The sequence below is a fragment of the Haplochromis burtoni genome, unplaced genomic scaffold (genome assembly GCF_018398535.1).
Source record: "Haplochromis burtoni strain Fernald_Lab_line unplaced genomic scaffold, NCSU_Asbu1 Contig_974, whole genome shotgun sequence".
NCBI classification, from domain to species: domain Eukaryota; kingdom Metazoa; phylum Chordata; class Actinopteri; order Cichliformes; family Cichlidae; genus Haplochromis; species Haplochromis burtoni.
Window position 1 is genome coordinate 49197 of NW_024583335.1, and position 13334 is coordinate 62530.

The window sequence follows — 13334 nt, forward strand, 5'->3', positions numbered from 1 at the left end:
TGTGTGAAATGTTGATGTGCTTTTCCAGAGATCTAGCATCCGCCAAGAGTTATCACAAGGAGTTCATATGAACATTTGATCCTTTTTATGTTGAATACACAATGGAATAAAAGGGTGAGACAAGGAGCTTACAAAAACAAACAGTACAAAAATACATCTGGAACCTTGTATTCAAACATAAAGCCCCTTCCCCTGGCTGCAGAGTGGAAAAAGGGGTGTGTTTGGAGGTTTACCCTCACCAGGCTGCCACTTGCAGATGGAGGCCCACCAACACTCCCCAGATAGCAGCAGTGAGGAGTGCACCGTCCTGGAGGCTCCACCTGGCAAAAACGCCTGCCCACAACATGCAGGGAAGGTAGGTATTCAATAGGTGTGCAAATGTCCTGAACTACATATGAAAAGTGACATGAAAGCAAGCAAAAACTTGTCCACATATCGCACAAAGCCAAAATCAGCTTAAACCTTGGAGGTAAATTTCAGTTGGCTAAGAATAAACGTTTCTGTTAAACATCAGTGGTACAAAAGGAAACCAGAAGTCTTCCAATACTATACAAGGTTATGCCTCGCCTGTAATTCTGTTCATATCCATTCATGTTTATGCTTAACCTCCATATTATAATCCTTATTTATTTTTATATTCAATCCATATTTATTTATTTTATATTACCTCCAATATAGACTGTCCCTGCCAGCTAAACTGAAACTGAAGCCAAAGATAGGACATCTACCTACAACACATGACAAGCGTCTCGAGTTTTACACAAACAAACGATAACTCTTTGATTTTTTTGGACTTGGGTTTGGTAGTATATGCCTATATGAACAAAATGAGAATAATTCAAATGCCATTTAACTTGAATATCGGATGTTTTCACAGATTACGTGTGCTGATTACATCAGGAGTTTTTATAGATCATTTATGCTGATGTTAGCATTATTCATATGGAAATTTAGTAAAGCGTATTAATCTTTTGTGTCATTGTGAATTCAAGTAATACTGTATTTTTTTTAAAGAGCTCAAACAAAGAAAGTTTCTAGCTCCCCCAAGGTTTTTCTTGATTCGTGTGACCCAGACCTTTGACCTATGGCCTTGAAGCATTTCATACTAAAATGGTGTATTTAACATATATTTTTACGCAGTTCGTGATTCTACAAAACTCTATGGTTTCATTGTAATATCGTATGGAATAGTATTGCAAAATACGGTTATGGTTCTCAACAGTAAATTCTGAATTCACATTTCACATATTATTGGCCTTGAAGCATTGCATACTAAAACAGTGTATTTTACTACCTTTGCCCACATGGTGGGAGCAGAATCTGCAAAAATCATTGGTTCTTATCATGTAAAAACTTGAGATTTTAACATATATTTTTATGCAGTTCGTGATTCTACAAATATGGTTTCATTGTAATATCGTATGGAATAGTATTGCCAAAAAAATGCATGGTACAGCACACTCTGTGCCCTTTCATAGTGTATATATCACACTCAATATGGTTTCTTTAAATCTTGTCTTCTATGTCAACTTTGTCCTTTGGCACTAACAATGAAGGTCTAAGTCAAATGCTTAGCCATCCTAGGTACTCATGTCGCTCAAGGCCTAGTATATACCTGTAACGTTTAAAGATGAGCCATAAAAAAATTGGGGTAATATAACATTTTTACTGATTTTCACTTTTGGTGTGACCTTGAACTGATTTTCAGCAAAAATAAAATCAGCTTGAGCCTTTATTGGTATCTACCATCAGACTAAATTTGAACATGATATCTTGAAATCTGTGGCAACTAGCCTGCTAAAACATGGCCAGATAAACAGACAAATGGAACCAATTACATACTTAGTAAAGACTGGACTCTAAAAGACTGGCTGGCTGTAGTTCATTAAGTAGAGCAGGTTGTCTATAAACTAGAAGGTTTAAAAAGTTGCAGTTTTATAGGAGGTATGTGTGCTGCTATTTCTTGGACAGTTTAAGTGACTATAACAGAAAATAAAACTGTGCCCTGTGAAGAAATATGATGCAAAAACAAAGTTTATAGGACAGATATGAGCAAGTTATGGTTCTCAACAGTAAATTTTGAATTCACATTAGAGATTAGATAAAACTTTATTAATCCCTCGGGTGGGTTCCTCCGGGAATTTCTGTAACATGTATTTTCAGATTCAGATTCAGTCATACATATAGAAATGACTGAATCATGTACTGCAAAGTGTAAGCCCAAAGCCTAATCCATGTTATCTATATGTTGTTCCTGTTTAATCCAGTTACTGATTAGCAACTGTACAACAATGAGACTAAACTAAAGACAAACAATATCTAGGCTATCATGGGGCATTCAATTCTTAATAGTGTAGCTTCTCTCTCCTCTTTCCTCCCTTCATGTAAACCTTTCAATTTGCAGGTTGCTGACTTGTACTGCTCTGCCTGCAAGTGCGCTCTGTGTGAGGACTGTCTTCCCAACCATGCAGAACACCCAAAGGTGGCCCTCAGTCAGGCCCTCGAGCAGCACCGCAACAACCTGCAGGAAAGACTGGGCACTGTTCAGGACAGGTACAGGTTGAAATACTTGATACAACATTAAGAAACTTTATTCAGTCCATTAATCTGTGCCCCCAACAAACCCTTATGTTAAACTGTTGTGCAGTGGTGCTAGTTTCCATTTATCAACAAAAACACACACAAACCCCCCGAAATATTTTAATGCTGAATTACTTTTTTTAAATATGTATTATAAACTGCAAAAGTAAGCCAATGATAAACATCAGCTGGAGTTTATTAGGATTTTATTATTTTTATATATTGTATATTTTTTAGTAATTCCCAAAGACCAGGAGAGGGCTCTCTCATTAAGCAAGATTCATTTAAGAGTCACTTGGGCAATGCGCATTGATTGTTTTTTGCAGCAAAACAAAGATGTTCCCTAAATGCCTCACATTTGTTAAGAAAAAAAAAGATAGAAGAATAAAATAGAAGAGTGACAGTGTTCTGGGCCAAGGACTTTTCCCAAGAAAGACAAATAATCTCTGGAATTTAATTTAAATGCTACTGTGGGAATGAGATAGTCAAAAGATTTCTTAAAATACATTCGGACTTGGGTAGAAAGTTAAAGAAGTTACTAAGTATTTATATTGAAAATTGAAAATACATTCATGTATGGAATTATTAGTAAACAGGGAGCAGTAAATGTAGGTCCCACATTCAAATTGCACTTAAAATACTAAAAGTCACATTTTTTCGTTTGCAAAATTGGAAAAAAATAAAATAAAAATCAGCTGATAGCATTTCATTCTTGTAGGTCAAACAGGTACAGATGTATTTGCTGTGGAGAACAAGTTGCATAACAACTGACATATTCAGTTAAAGTATAATGTAGGCATACTTAATATAACTCAGTCACAAGTAACTATTAACAGACAGTGGATGGAGGAAAGAAGAGATGCTGACATCTGGTGGACAGTGAGCAAAATACAGTACAAATGATTTACCAGGCTATAAAATCTTGACATTAACAATAACATGTTATTAATTTTTCTCAATTAAAGTTACAGGTTGCATATGTAAACATTTAACAACATAAATGTAGCATAAAGAAAGCTTGCTATTGTTGTTTTGCAAATTAGATGTAACTGCCTTTCTCTTTTGTGCGTGTCCTCTCTAGACTCCCTCAGATTTCAGATGTACTGTCCTTTGTTAAAGAGATCCTCCAGCAGCTGACCAATCAGAGGGCTTCCATTGAAGAGGACATTCAATCGAGCTTCGAGGACTTACACAAGCAGCTGGATGTTCGAAAGAGTGTACTGCTGATGGAGCTGGAAGTTACATACGGACTCAAACAGAAGGTGAACAGAGTTTGTTCAATTTTTCCTTTGATTCTTTGGTAAAAGTACAACCTCCTCAGTCACTTGTATACTTCTTTAAATAAAACAAATCAAATGAAAAAGTCTGAAACAGTCTAATGAAACTTTTCTTTTTCTGTCTCCAGGTTCTCCAAGCCCAGATAGACAGCCTTCTACGGGGAGAGGGGGACATGACAGCCACCTGTACCCAGGCAGAGGAGGCTCTGGCTGGAGATCCCTGTGTGGCGAGCCTGCAGGTGGAACGAGAGCTGTGGGAGAGGCTGGGTGAGCTTGCTGGTCTTGGTTTGCCATGCCAGCCGGAAGAGAACGACCAGCTGGATCTGGTGATGGAGACAGATGGGTTAAGGAAGTCCATACACAACCTGGGGACTATTGTTACAACCAGGTGAGACAATTCAAATCAATTTCAACTCAGTTTTACTTATTTAATGCCAAATCACAACAACAACTGCCTCAAAGCAATTTATATTGTAAAGTAAAGATCCTACAATAGTACAGAAAAACAGAATAAACCCAAAAGTCAGACAACCCTGTATGAGCAAGCATAGGGGAAGGAAATGGAAAAGAAAAACTCCCCTTCAACAGGAAGAAACCTCTGGCAGAAGCAGGCTTAAGGAGGGTCAGCCATCTGCCACAACTGGTTTAAAGTGAAAGGGGAACAAAAGACAGACAAAAGACTGTGGAAGAGAGCCAGAGATTAATACTAACTAATGATTACATGCAGAGTGGTGTGTAAACACATAGTGAATAAAAAAGGTGAAAAAACAAAAAAACAAAACAGAAACACTCAGTGCATCATGGGAACACCCCAGCAGCCTAGACCTACTGCAGTGTAAAGCTTAAAAAGTTTTAAGCCTAATCCTAAAATCAGAGAAGCTCATTGAGACTTGTTTGTATCATTTATGCACAGCTCCCTATAAGGTCCCACCACAGCATTTCAGTCAGGCTGAAGACTGGAACGGGCCATTGCATCACCTTGATCCTTTTCATTTACAGCCATTCTGTTGTACATTTGCTGCTGTGCTTGGGAACATGACTCTGACTCTGAAGAAAATAAGAGCAATCTATAAAATCCGCTGTATACCAAAGTATTCCAATCAGTGATAAATAGCAAGATGTTTTAGCTGTATTTTTTTTAGACAACAACAAACTGTTTTTCCAGGCTAAATTGTCAGCTTCTAAATTATTAAAGATTATTAAGCACACCAGCTTATCAGCTATCTGCTTTAAGGTGCATCTTTGAAAGTTATACCAGGAAGGCAATACATTCTGATTTAAGTCTTTCTTTGTCAGAGGAGCTACAGTATCCAGAGTCGTACGCAGTGACGATATAAAACTATTAACAAGATAACAAACTCTGTAAAAGCAGCGTTCAGGTAACTGCTTTGCACTGTGTTGGTATAAGGCACTGAAGAAGATGCAGCTGAGGAATTATATCCATGGCCGACACAGCCTCTAAGGGGATGGGGTTTTGGGGCATTTCAATGATGATGAAACATATTGAACCATGTGGTTTTGGATTTAATGCCATTTCATTAACACTCGTCTTTGTTCTCGTCCTCAGTGCGGTTGCAAGCCAGAGCGAAGCCATGGGTGCAGGTCTTGAGCAATGCATTGTTGGGCATCCTGCCTCTGTTACCATTGTAACAAGAGACAAGTCAGGGGGAGCCTGCAAGAGTGGAAATGCGATCCTCTCTGCTGAGGTTCATTCTACACCTAAACTCCATAAAATTAAGTTCTACTCTGTGTTCACACTTCAATGCAAACAGTGACAAAACATTATGTGTTGATGTAGGTATTCACACCAGACGGCAGCATAGTAGATGGTGAGATAGTGGACCACAAGAACGGGACATATGAATTTGTGTACACGGTGCCAAAGGAGGGTGACTTCTCACTGGCTCTCCGTTTGTATGACCAGCACATCAAAGGAAGTCCCTTCAAACTGACTGTCACCAAGACTCTAGAGGCTGAACTAGACGTAGGTGGATCTTTCTTTCAATATTAGTACATTTCTACTATCCATTTGGCAAATAATGTCTAAATTCCTTTAATAGCAACTGTGATATACACCAACAGCCTATGTACGGCTCATTCATGTCCAGTGTCCTTTAGCATCTGTGCTGAAGGACACTGGACATCAGGACCTGAAACATCAGCTTATGACATTACTGTCTGACACTCACTTTATAATTATTGTTATGAAGGCCTAGTCAAGTAGTTTTGCCTAAACCTAAGAGGTTGTTAATCCTCTTCCCATCAAACGAAACTTGCATCCAAGTATGTCCAATCTCACTGCAAAACTTTGTGCTAATGTCCTCACACAACACAGAAAAGCTCGTATTGTTGACCACGTCGTGCTTGTCTCTTGAAGTTCAGAGTTCTTGAGCAACAATGATTCAAGCAACATGACTTAAGCAATTATAAAACCTAAATTTATTTGATTGAGCTTACCCTAAATTCATCGATACATTGACTTTGGTAAAGGATGTAGGAAGCTTTCCAAACAAAAACCATATAACCTTCATAGTTACTGTGTATTGTGTTTCCCTTTTTGCTCTCTCTCCAGGTTTCTCCCTCTACAACAACGGCAACCAACTCAGCAGCCAATGCTACGCCGTCCACTGGCTCATCTGAAGGAGCAAAGAGACGAGGAAAGTCACCTGGTCAGAAGAAGAAAGGCTCAAAGAGGGCCAGCAGTGCCCTTGGTACCCCACGGCGCAAAACTCAGAACCCCATTGAGGACGACCTCATTTTTAGGATCGGTGAGACATTTAGCTGGAAGAAACGAATCGTACAGACAGACTAGGATATTGTACACTTGCTTTTTTAAAGCTAATATATCCTCATTTTTGTGACACTGAAAGGCCCTTTTAATGCTTCAATCAATTTGGGCTTATTTCTCCCCATCATATGCATCATTTTTTCCAACATGGTGGAATTTTCATCTGGCTGATTTCAGTGTCTGTTACTTGTTTCATGTTACAGTTTATGAAGGGACTAAAGTAATGACATTGTGAATTTTAAAAGCTCAGATTCACCAAATTGTCAGTATTGTAGTATTGTTGTTTTTTTTAAATTTTTATTTTATTTTATCTTAGCACACAAGTATGATGGGACTGTCAGAATAATTCTAGTATTGACATCATAGCTAATCTTCTCCTACCTTAAACACTTCATAAATTTGTCCTGGAACAAAAATGTTCGTATGTGTGGTGCACCACACATACGAACATTTTTATTCATATGTGTGGAATGGTGAAATGCCCAGTTTTAGTCTTGATAATAATATTCCACTCAAATGTCTTTTAGACCTCGCTTCAATTCATTCAAAACTTAGGTAAATTTGACATGGTCTTCCCATAGAAAGCCTTTCTTCAAAGTCAGTAACACAAACAGAAAACATGAATTTTCACCTTTTACTTTCCTTCTTTTTAAAATAGAAAACACAATCCATGGGTATTTTGTGCTTGAGGGGGTAGGTCTAGTCCAAATGTATGTTCAAGGAAACTTGAACTCAAATTGAAGCTTCATGCAAAAGGTTGTTTATGAAAACATTTCTATGTATAATGGAATTTAAAATCATATTTTGCACTATTCAGGAACAAAGGGAAGGAATAAAGGAGAGTTCACCAATCTTCAAGGAGTAGCTGCCTCTTCCAATGGTAGGATACTGATCGCTGACAGCAACAATCAGTGTGTCCAGGTATGGCCTTCGAAAAGCTGCAGGGTTCATATAAAAACCCCAAATTTATATTGAAAGTTAAACAATGTACATATGTCCAGATTTTCAGCAATGAGGGAGAATTTAAGAGTCGTTTTGGAGTGCGGGGACGATCGCCAGGTCAGCTACAGCGTCCTACTGGTGTAGCCGTGCACCCCAGTGGTGACATCATTATTGCTGACTACGACAATAAGTGGGTCAGCATTTTCTCCTGTGAGGGCAAATTCAAGGTATGTGTGCTGATATGTCAGGGTTGAAGGGGTATTGTACTTCATTGCAAGCAAACCCTCATTCTAATGTTTTCAGTGTTGATTTATGCAGCAATCTTATTGTTTGTATTTGTTGTTCACCAGGCAAAACTTGGCTCTGGCAGACTCATGGGACCAAAGGGTGTGTCTGTGGACCAAAACGGACATGTTATTGTGGTTGACAACAAAGCTTGTACTGTCTTCATCTTTCAGCTGACTGGAAAGCTTATTACCAAGTTTGGAAGCAGGGGCAATGGTGACAAGCAGTTTGCAGGTAATGTGGACTAAATTGTATTATTTCACGTAATTTAATTCCCAAAAATCCACTATGGGCTGTAAAGAATAAATATACATAAAGAAAAAAAGGCAAATATGTGAAGAGAAAATGTTTGATTCTGGATTGTCTTGAGATTAATGGCTCTTTAAAAAGTTAGTACTATATAGAAACCATTGATGTTTTTAACCCCATGAGGTCTGAGTCATCACTGGTAATGAAAGCAGTACTAGCTGCCCTAACCCCATTTTCTGGTGACCAGCACAAAGTATAAGAAATATAAATAGTCCGTTAGAGCAATTAGATTGCGTACCCTTTTGTCCCCTGACTGCCAAAACAATGAAAATGATACGTCCTAAAAGTTAAGGATTGGGACAATCACCACTGATGCCTTAGATCTGAGAGGGTTAAAACATTTACCCCCCAACTTTTGGCAATAAGGGAACAAACAACATTTTAACTTGCATTTCTCTTTTGTCCCAGGTTTTGAGGCTAGGGTTGTAGCTATCACTGATGACCTCAGAAGGTTTAAGTGCGCTAATAAAAGTATTTAGGTGATGGTTGGCAGTTGCTAAGTCTGAAAATTGATTTAAGAACTGAGTGCACTTGAAATTCTGTTTAAAGTTTAACCCTATGACCTTTAAATCACTTGATGACCCCAACCTTTAACAGTAAAATATTGTACATTTTGTTTTTTCTTTTCTTTTTTCCCCTTTTTCTTTTCATTCTAAGAGACTTCAAAAACTATTCAGATATACAAATACCAGTGTTACCTTTCTCTAAAATACTTGCGAATTGAAAGTGTTAAAAGAGGCTAGAGCTAATTGAAAATACATTGTTCGTTGTACAATGTACAACCTATTTCTTTGTTCCTGTTTTTCTTTCCTAAAGGTCCACACTTTGCAGCAGTGAACAAAAACAATGAAATCATTGTGACAGACTTCCATAACCACTCTGTTAAGGTACAGCATTTTACTGAGCTTAAAGGATAGTTTTAGTGTAATGTTATGGTAAAACAAGCTAATATTTCATATCAAGTCCAAGTATGGTTTCAGAGGATTCAAAATAATATATCTTTATCATTATTTCTCGGATTAGGTTTTCACGCTTGAAGGAGAGCTTGTACTGAAATTTGGTTCAAATGGGGAAGGAAACGGCCAGTTCAATGCTCCCACTGGTGTAGCAGTGGATATTAATGGGAACATCATTGTAGCTGACTGGGGCAATAGCAGAATACAGGTAAAACGTTAAAATATGAAAAAACTTTTATGGTCAACCTTTTATATATGAAAGCCCTACTGTGTAAGGTTTTTATATATAAATAATACATATCTTCGACATTTCCAGGTCTTTGATGGCAGTGGCTCCTTCCTGTCCTATATCAACACATCAGCAGACCCTCTTTATGGACCCCAAGGTCTGGCTCTGACTTCAGACGGACACGTTGTAGTGGCTGACTCTGGCAATCATTGCTTTAAAAGTCTACCGCTACCTACAATGATGGAGGCTTGGATGACGATGGGGGATGGTGACGTGGACGCGATAGACAAGTTGAGGTTTAAATGAAGCGATAGAGTGAGCACTGTCAAATAATATGAATTACTGCATGAGCCTCTAACTGCTCCCTGTGAATGTTGAAAATGGGATAGAAGGGATGAAAAAGTCAGTGAAAAAGTGTTCAGTTCCCATTCTGGGTTCCAACCAGAACTCATGACGGAAGTACCTAATTTGAATATTTTTGGTGATTATTATTAGGTAACATCATAAAAAAATAAAATGAAAACAAAACATTGATAGCAGATGTTTTGTCTCAAGAGGGCTTATGATCGGCTCACGTGAAAATCTCAATAATTTCCAGCTGTCATACAGACATTGCAGAATGGGATGTAGATAAAAGTTATGCAATACTGGTTCAGAGATGTCAAATTTGAGAGGCTCAGTGTCTATAAATGGACTAATGAGGAAAGCTTTGGATAATAAAATGAAAAAACCAAACAAAGGCTGCAAGAGAGATGACAATGATTTCTTCAGAAACAACTGCTTACTAAATTTATGATGTGGTCAATGAGACATAAAAAGGAGCAAAGGCATTAACGTGGACATAAAGGGACATAATGGAAATAATGTGGAGAGAATGAAATGAAAGACTGAAAGTTTTCTAATGTTCTGCCTTCTTGTGCTGTATGTAATACACAAAATAATTGATTATGAGCTAAAAGAGACCTATGTCTTCCAATTTCATTACATAATTAGAGACTTCCACTGTGGATTTGGTGCCACACTTTAACATCCCTTAAACAAAGCACTTAACTTAAAGGTAGCGCAGCTGGAGAGGACAGCAATTGTGCTGAAGCATACAAGATTTTATTTCTAAATATGACAAAAAAATTCCAAATCTATAAGACATAGACCACTTTTAGTCCAAAGTGCATTGTTTGTACATTAGGATTGTTTGAACATGGAATGTTATTTTGATCCCATATAATAGTATTCTTTACAAATCTTAGGTAATAGATTCATTATTAGAAATGATTGCTTGACTCTAATTCTGACTGTCTGAATTAATGACTGATTGACTTGATTTGAAAAAAAGCATTGTGTGTCTATGCTTGGTTTGAGTGTTCAGATATTTTTTTCCTGATAAACCTGTTGCAATGAGGAAAAAGTGAAAAATTTATCTTATATATTTGTGAAGATACGTTTAATAATATTGCATAAGCTGTAATCAACATATTTGGACTCAGTAACAGCAGCCGTCTTTTGCAGGAACATTTACAGGTCTGGTGCCCTCATGAGCCCTTTGAGCCATTTAGTTTCCACTGCATTTTAGGATCAGTTGATTTTATGATGTGAACAAACCAGTTTTACAATGTCAAGGTCTGTGATACCAATTCACAACCCATAAGTTAACAGAACTGATGTCCCATGAAATCAAAACAACAACAACAGTGACAACAATGGAGGGGACCAGGATGGCTGTTGCATTTACATTTGATGTGCTCCTCAGAACTCCTCGCTATGTCCTGCAGTTGAAATGCCCTATTTTTACATATTTCTCTATGCTTGTCACCATGGCAACAAAATATCAGAAGGATATTTTGGGGGAAGGAATTCTAGAATGTCTCTATTCATTCTTCCTTATTGACAAGGATACAAGAATGCTTTAAGAATTCTGAAAAACTGCTGTTGCCCGCTTGTAAAATTCCACATATTCTGTCAAAAAAGAGAATACCTCAGTGTTCTAGAAGCATGCCTCTGTTGTTATGTAACTGTTGACACCAAACATATCAGACATCTACTGCGAGCTCCCATTTTACAAGTCTAACCTAAAAGACAATTTACAGTAACATCAGTAAAGTATAGTTAAAGTAATGTTAAAGTCTCAAGCATTAGCCATTTACATTTGGAAAAGTGCTATATGCCAGTAATAACAACACTACAAAGCATTTACATAAACTGTTGAATAGGTAAGAGAAGAATTTATGTTATTTCCATCCGCGACGAGTTGGGGAGATTTTACATGCACTATTAATATACTGCAAACTTCTTTGTTGATTGTGGTAGTTTAAGTGGCATCACATCAATTACTTACACATTTAGTCTTTACTGAAACAGGAATTGAGAAACTCATCATTATGTTCACAGTTGGTCAGAGATTCTCTAAGTTATATATTTTACTACTTCTATTTATTGCTTATTATTTATTTATCTAATTAGTTATTTTCATCTTGCCATTTGATTGTGTTACACCATGTGCATTTAAATTCATAAGTGCCCGTTACATTTCATCTTACTAGACATTTCAGTCTTTAGGCTGTATTGAAATGGGACTAGAATTAGAACTGCTGTTAATATTTTGTCAAGTTTCCTTATTTTTGTTTTTTAATCTTTTGTTAAATTAAAAAAAAATCAAGCTCATCAGTTAGCAAAAATAGCTCATTAGCACCTCATTTTGGGATCAACAACACATTTAACTCAAAACTAATAAGTTAGCTGTAAAAACAATGACCAACCTTATGAAAACATTAGCTTTAAATGGCTAATACTGCTTTTTTCTTACATAACTGATTACAAGCTAACTTATTAATTTTGACTTGTTTGTAGCCGTCAGTTTTGATGTTGAATGTTGATCATTTTTTCACATAGAAACAACAAAATCACTTTTAATAACAATGAAACAACTTCATCTTCAATACAATGACAGTAATCATTATTCAGTCCAGTAAAAAAAAGGTTGGCGCCTCCTCGTTTGTGTAATTTGTTAGTCTGTTCATGGATTTGCTAAGACTATATTTTCTAACATAAGCATCCTGTAATGCTGCTAAGTGTCAGATTTTGCTCATCAACTTGAAATAAGATCTTTTGATTTGTTGGTACTATTGATTGTTTTAAAGAAATTCGACTGTGTTTCCTAATGTAACCTGGGCTTTGTTTACTGGATATTGAGCCTTAATGTTGGTATTACATATGAATGTTGTTTGATCTGGTAGAATTGCCTTCTCAGTAATTTTGAAGTAATGATTGTTTTGGAAAAATACAGTAAAGAAGATTTAATTACAATTTCAGACACAAACAGCTCATTTGTAGCCAACACAGCCATTGCAAATTTTCTTTTGGAAACCTGAAAAATAAAAAATAAAAAATGCCATTGCACATATGTACAAATGTGGGTGTTTTACGTGTAAGATTTTTAGCAGAAAATGCAACAGCATTGTGTATTGCACTGGTTTGATTTTTTTCCCCCTGCAATCCTATTATGGTGTTTTAGAAGACAGCTTTTAAAATACTGATCGCTTTCATACAGTGTCACTTTCAAGGTCTTTCTTGCTCTGTAACTGCTGTCATGTCTGTTCACTGTTATGGGCTATGACTTAATATTCACATACACTCAACACTGAAAATAAAGCATTGATTCCTGAATAGCAGCTGTTACTATGGCTTGGTTTTGTCCAAAATGTGTGCAATGTCAACTAATTTACCATCTATATACTTGGAGAGCCTTAGTCACAAATGTTAGAAAATATCAAAGGTTTACATGATGGCATGGGAAAGTATAATGCCTGTCATATTAAGAAAGCAGTGTTAAATATCTCTACACTAATGACAGTCTTGTATTCTCATTTCTTTTAATCTCTGATTTTTTTGGACTTGGGTTTGGTAGTATATGCCTATATGAACAAAATGAGAATAATTCAAACGCCATTTAACTTGAATATCGGATGTTTTCA

At 36.8% G+C, this 13334-nt stretch overlaps 1 pseudogene; it reads left to right on the plus strand.

Moving 5' to 3' along the window:
- LOC121812951 lies at positions 1-13041 on the plus strand (annotated as a pseudogene).
- The last annotated feature ends 293 nt before the right edge of the window (positions 13042-13334 follow it).